Source organism: Amblyomma americanum, chromosome 1 (assembly GCF_052857255.1).
Source record: "Amblyomma americanum isolate KBUSLIRL-KWMA chromosome 1, ASM5285725v1, whole genome shotgun sequence".
NCBI classification, from domain to species: domain Eukaryota; kingdom Metazoa; phylum Arthropoda; class Arachnida; order Ixodida; family Ixodidae; genus Amblyomma; species Amblyomma americanum.
Genome location: NC_135497.1, coordinates 558608084 through 558615370, shown reverse-complemented (window position 1 = coordinate 558615370; position 7287 = coordinate 558608084). Strand labels below are relative to the sequence as shown.

Below are 7287 nucleotides of genomic sequence, written 5' to 3'. Positions count from 1 at the left end.
TTGGCGAAACTATGGTCGGGAGATTACATGTTGGGTAAACTCCACGTTGGAGAAACTCTGTTGGAGAAAATTCATGTTGAAGAAACTAAATGCTAGATAAACGTCATGCTGATGATATTTCATGTTGTTGAAACTTCGTGCTGGAGAAACTTCATGTTTGTTAATCTTCATGTTGAAACTAATGTTGTAGGGACTCCCTGTTGGAGAGACTCTATGCTGAAGAAACTCCATGCTGGAGAAAAGATACACTGGAGAAAGTCCAAGCTGGGGAAACTACATGTTGGAGAAAATATGTTGCAAACACCTTGTTGGAAAGCATGTTGGACATGCTCCATAATGAAATACTCCATGCTGGAGAAACTTCATCTCAGAGAAACTATATGATGCAGAATCTCTATGTAGCAGAATCTCTATGTTGGGGACTCCATGCTGTAGAATTTCCATGCTGCAGAAACCTCATGTTGGAGAAACTTCATGCTGGAGATACTGCATGTTGGAGAAACTTCATGTTGGGGAATCCCGATGTTGGAGACTCCACGCAGGAGAGAGTTTGTGTTGGAGAAACCACATGTTGCAGAAGATCCAAGCTGGAGAATCTCCATGCTTGAGAAACTGCACACTGCATAAACTTCATGTTGGAGAAACTCTAATGTGGAGAAACTATGCTGGTGAAATTCCGTGCTGGCGAAACTCAATGCTGGAGAAACTCTACACATGAGAAACTCCACACTAGAGAAACTCTACGCTGGAGAACTCCATGTTGAAGAAACTCCATAATCGAGGAAACTCCATGTTAGATACTCCACGTTAGAAACTTCATGCTGGAGATACTCAATTTTGGAGAAACTCCAAGTTGGAGAATCTTCATAATGGAGAATCCCTGCAGGAGAAACTTCATGTAGGAGAAACACCAACTTGGAGAAATTCCGTGGTGGAAACTTTGTTAGACACTCCATGCTAGAGGGTCTGCATGTTGGAGAAACTCCATGCCAGAGAAACTGCATGCTGGAGTAACACCATTTTGGGGAAACTAAGTTCGGGAGATTCCATGTTGGGTAAACTCTGTGTTCGAGAAACTCTGTGTTGGATAAACTTCATGTTGGAGATCCAATATGCTCTAAAAACTCCTTGCTGGTAGCTCCATGCTTGTGAAACTCCATGCTGGAGAAACTCCTCACTGGAGTAACTCCATGTTGGAGAAACTCTATGCTGGTGAAATTTCATCCTGGTGAAACTCCATGCTGGAGAAACTTCATGTTGGAGATACAAAGAGTTGGAGAAACTCCATGTTGCAGAAAGTCCAAGCTGGAGAAATTCCATCGTGGTGAAACTCCATGCTGGACAAACTCTATGTTGGAGAAACTACCTGTTGGGGAAACTTAATCTTGGAAACTCCATGTTGGAGAAACACTATGTAGGAACCTCCAGCCTGGAGAAACTCCATGTTGGAGAAAAAGACATTGGAGAATCTATATGTTGGAGAAACTCCATGCTGGAAAAACTGCATGCTAGAGAAACGCTATGCTGGAAAAATTGCATGCTAGAGAAACGCTATGCTGGAGAAACTACATTGGAAAAAGTCCATGTTGGAGTTACACCACACTGGACAAATTCCATGTAGGAGAAGCTTCATGTTATACAAACTCTATGTTAGAGAAACTTCACGCTGGAGAGAGTCCAATTTGGAGAAACTATAAGTTAGAGAGACTCCATGTCGGAGCAACTCCATATTTAACAAACTCCATGCTGGAGAAACTACACTTCACTCTGGAGAAACTTCATGCTGGATAATTCCATGTTGAAGAAATTATATGTTGAAGAAACTCCATAATCGAGAAACTCCATGTTAGATACACCATTTTGGAGAAGCTCCATGTTGGAGAATATGCATGTTGGAGAATAGCAAGAGAAATTTTACGAAGAAACGCCATCTTGCAGAAGCTCCGTGTTGGAAACTTTATGTTGGAAAATCCATGCTGGAGTAACTGTATGCTGGAGAAACACCATGTTGGCGAAACTATGGTCAGGAGATTATAAATGTTGGGTAAACTCCACATTGGAGTAACTCTGTTGGCGAAAATTCATGTTGGAGAAACTAAATGCTGGATAAACGTCATGAAGATATTCCATGCTGATGAAACTCCATGCTGGAGAAACTGCATGCTAGAGAAACTCTGATGAAATGCTTTGTTGGTGAAACTTCATGCTGGAGAAACTTAATGTTTGTTAACCTTCATGTTGAAACAATATGTCGTAGGGACTCCCTGTTGGAGAGACTCCACGCTTAAGAAACTTCATGCTGCAGAAACGATACACTGGAGAAACTCCACGCAGGGGAAACTGCATCTTGGAGAAAATATGTTGCAAACACCATGTTGGAACGTTCATGAAGAAGCTCCATAATGAAAAACTACATGCTGGAGAAACTTCATCTCAGATACATAAATAATGCAGAATCTCTATGTTGCAGAATCTCTATGTTGGAGACTCCATGCTGTAGAATCTCCATGCTGGAGAAACACCATGCTGGAGAAACTTCATGCTGGAGATACTGCATGTTGGAGAAATTTCATGTTGGGGAATCCTGATGTTGGAGACTCCACGCACGCGAAAGTTTGTGTTGGAGAAACTGCATGTTGCAGAAGCTCCAAGCTGGAGAATCTCGATGCTCGAGAAACTGCACACTGCATAAACTTCATGTTGGAGAAACTCTATTGTGGAGAAACTATGCTGGTGAAATTCCGTGCTGGCGAAACTCAATCCTGGACAAACTCTATGCATCAGAAACTCCACACTAGAGAAACTCTATGTTGGAGAACTCCACGTTGTAGAAACTCCATAATCGGGAAACTCCATGTTAGATACTCCACGTTAGAAACTTCATGTTGGAAAATCCATGCTGGAGAAACTGCATGCTGGAGAAACACCATGTTGGCGAAACAATGGTCAGGAGATTATACATGTTGGGTAAACTCCACATTGGAGAAACTCTGTTGGGGAAAATTCATGTTGGAGAAACTAAATTATGGATAAACGTCATTAAGATATTCCATGCTGATGAAACTCCATGCTGGAGAAACTGCATGCTAGAGAAACTCTGATGAAATGCTTTGTTGGTGAAACTTCATGCTGGAGAAACTTAATGTTTGTTAATCTTCATGTTGAAACAATATGTCGTAGGGACTTCCTTGGAGAGACTCCACGCTTAAGAAACTCCATGCTGGAGAAACGATACACTGGAGAAACTCCACGCAGGGTGGGCTCGGTGACTGCACCACAGCTCAGCCACCTAATTCGCTTACCTTTGCGATGCAGACGACCGTCCTCGCATTTGCCAGCCTGCTGCTGCCGTCCCTGGCAGGCCTGTCTACGGGGGCGTCATCGGTGTGCGCACTGCCGTACACTGGGGATGACCCGGGCTCCTGCCATCTACCGCCCGAGGAGTGCTCGTCCCTACTGAATGTGCCGCCAGAGGAGCTGCACACACCGGAAATCACAGTACCATGGGTGGCCACATCGACATCAGCAACAATGCCAAAATGTATAAAAGAGCTTCACCCGCTGACACCGCTTCGTGGGCTCGGTGACTGCACCACAGCGCAGCCACCTAATCCGCTTACATTTGCGATGCAGACGACCGTCCTCGCATTTGCCAGCCTGCTGCTGCCGTCCCTGGCAGGCCTGTCTACGGGGGCGTCATCGGTGTGCGCACTGCCGTACACTGGGGATGACCCGGGCTCCTGCCATCTACCGCCCGACGAGTGCTCGTCCCTACTGGATGTGCCGCCAGAGGAGCTGCACACACCGGAAATCACAGTACCATGGGTGGCCACATCGACATCAGCAACAATGCCAACATGTATAAAAGAGCTTCACCCGCTGGCACCGCTTCGTGGGCTCGGTGAGTGCACCACAGCGCAGCCACCTAATCCGCTTACCTTTGCGATGCAGGTCATTACATCGTATGCCCTCTTCGCTAAAAAATCCAGTAATTATATTTTGGTGCAGTTTCCGAGCCCGCACTGCTGTGTCGCCATTGCCGTTGAGTGTGCTCACGTAATTCATTCCTTGCTCATGCTATCAGGTGACTTTGAGACTAACCCTGGTCCTGAGGGAAACGCTGCTGTACTCGCTGAACAACAGAAGCTAAACGCGGGACAGACCCTGTTGATTACAAAAATACACGGCCTCAAAACACAGCTGAACACAACAGATCAAACCATAGCAAGCCTAGACAAACGAATGGCCGATCTCGAAGCGCATTACCAAACACTTCTTCGCCTCAGAAACGATATTGAAATAATGCAGTCAACCACAATCAACCAAGCTAAAAAGACTGAAGAACTAGAAACACGCCTGGATGACGCGGAAAACCAATCACGTCGGAATAACCTCATTTTCTATGGCATCCCTGGCCCTGCTAGCGCTGAAACGTGGGCTGAGTCAGAAAAACTATTCATTGATGTTTGCCGCAATAATCTTGATATAACCTTGAAACCTAACGACATTGAAAGAGCGCATCGCCTCGGAAATCATTCAGCCGACCGAACTCGTCGCGTAATCGTAAAATTCCTATCTCATAAAACCAAAGACGCACTGTTATCAAATGGCCGTAAATTAAAAGACACAAACTACAGTATTGGATAAGGACTTTTCCCGCACCGTTCGACACGCGCGTAAACAGTTACTAGTGTTTGCCAAAGCCAATTCTAACAAGTACTCCTTGCGCTTCAAAACCCTGCACATCGGCTCAAAACGCTATGTATTTGACGCATCATCCCAAACCGTTAAGGAAATCGCATAGCAATTGCCCCGTCACAAAACTTTAACAAATCGTCGACCCGCTCCACCGCACAATGTTCTCTCGTTTTCGATAATATTCACTAACATCCGTAGTCTTCTTCCAAAGCGCGAACTCATATCAAACATCATGTCGTCATCCGGAAGCAACATACTAATACTAACAGAAACTTGGCTAAATGGTGACGTAACGGATGCGGAAATTTTGGCCGATTTACCCCACTTCGAAGTGTATCGAAACGATCGGAAAGGCAAACGGGGGGGCGGTGTTCTCGTTGCCATTCATCGAGGCATATCATGCTCTGTTGTTGACGTCGCATCCGACATTGAAGCCATATGGCTCATCTGTCGCGCTCCCCCCGTAACAGTTCTGCTTGGCGTTTGCTACAGGCCCCCCCAGACTAGTCCAGACTTCCCACGTCATCTGAACAACATCCTTCATAAACTTGTTTTCACATATCCAAATGCCCGTATTCTTCTTTTTGGTGATTTTAACTACCCGGATATTGATTGGCAGAACATAGCTAGTTCCACAATAACGTGTCATGCAGAGGCGAAGAACTTCATCGATGTCTGTTTAAATTTTAACCTCACTCAATTAATTTCCCAACCAACCCGTGTCTCACGAGAATCAGCAAACACACTCGACCTGATACTAACTAACAAGCAGCCCCGAGAATGTATCATCCATCAGTTACCTTCCTGAAATGAGCGATCACAAAGTCATGCACGCTTTATTCTCATTTACCTCGACTCAAAAACAGACATCCGATAAAACGATACACCTCTACGATAAGGGTAACTATAATGCAATAACTGAAGAACTTAACACCTTTTTTCCTGAATACGTATCCGCATTTCACACTCGCTCAATTCTTGAAAACTGGCTGATATTCAACAACAAATTAAATCATCTCACTAATATGTTCGTACCAAGGATTACCTTTCATACTAATCGCAATAAACCATGGTTTACCCAGCACTTAAAACGACTCGAAAACAAAAAGAAACGATTGTTTCGTACCGCCAAACGAAACGACACGCCTGCCGCATGGGGAAAATACTTCGAGGCCGAGAAATCATACCTACTTTCTGTTCGTAACGCAAAGTACTCATTTTATCACAATGATTTACCAAACTTACTTATAAGAAACCCCAAGATTCTGGCAAGTTTTAAACCCAACACATCCTCCCAATATTAAACTGACGAATGATTCACATGAAGCAGTGACTGACCATGATTGCGCAGAAATATTTAACCATGCATTCACATCTGTGTGCACTACCGAACCCAACGCACTTTCACAATTACCACCCTTTAACTTAGAAACCCCCATGCCGGCAGTCACGTTCGTCGAAGAAGGCATTTCATCCATAATTCGTAATATGAAACTTTCTTCATCAGCTGGTATGGACCTGATTAATTAAAAAATATTGAAAAACGTGGAATCAATTTGTGCATCATATTTATGTCTCATTTTCTCACAGTCACTCTCCTCAGAAATTTTTCCTCTTGATTGGAAAACGGGGAAGGTCGTTCCAGTCTACAAATCAGGTAACAGAGACTCGCCCTTGAATTACAACCCCATTTCATTGACTAGTGTGCCTTGTAAAATCATGGAACATGTCATCTACTCACAAATCGTAAACTTCTTGGACGGAAACCATTTCTTTCACCCCTCACAACATGGGTTTCGTAAGGGCCTCTCTTGCGAAACACAACTAGCGCTTTTCCTTCACGACTTGCACACTAATCTAGACCGTAATATGCAGACAGACACCCTCTTTCTTGATTTCGCCAAAGCTTTTGACAAGGTTCCCCACCGCCGGCTATTACTAAAACTCTCAAAGCTGAACCTACCCCCCTAATACTCTCAAATGGATTGAAGAATTCCTAACTAACCGTTCTCAGTCAGTCTATCTTAACGGCCATCTGTCTACATCTCTCCCGGTTATTTCAGGGGTCCCACAAGGTTCTGTCCTCGGTCCCCTCCTATTCTTAATATATATTAACGACTTGCCCCTGCATGTTTCCTGTAGTATTCGAATTTTCGCAGATGAATGTGTTATTTACCGCACCATTAATAACTGTCACGATCAATACACTCTTCAGACAGAGCTTAACAACGTACTAAATTGGTGTGATAACTGGCTAATGTCCCTCAATCCTACTAAATGTAAACTCATGTCCTTCACTCGTCGTCACAATCCATATCTCTTTCATTATTCAATTTCTAACACACAGATTGAGCAAGTACAATCATATTGCTACGGTTGTGCTTGTGCTTGGAACCCTCGTGCTTGGTGCGCTCGCGCTTGGAACGCGAAGAGGACGAAGTGCGTTTCTGTTGCTGGGCTTCGCGTGCCCGGTTGTTCGGCTGCGTGGCTGTAAGCTGTTTCCCTGTAAATATATTTTTCCCTTTTGGTGTGCACATCTTCACGTTACATTATTGGTGGAGGTGCGGGGTAAACGTGGGCGAAAAAACC

At 44.4% G+C, this 7287-nt stretch overlaps 1 pseudogene; it reads left to right on the top strand.

Moving 5' to 3' along the window:
- Nucleotides 1-3283: 3283 nt before the first annotated feature.
- On the top strand, nt 3284-4804 carry LOC144116369 (uncharacterized; annotated as a pseudogene).
- Nucleotides 4805-7287: the final 2483 nt, after the last annotated feature.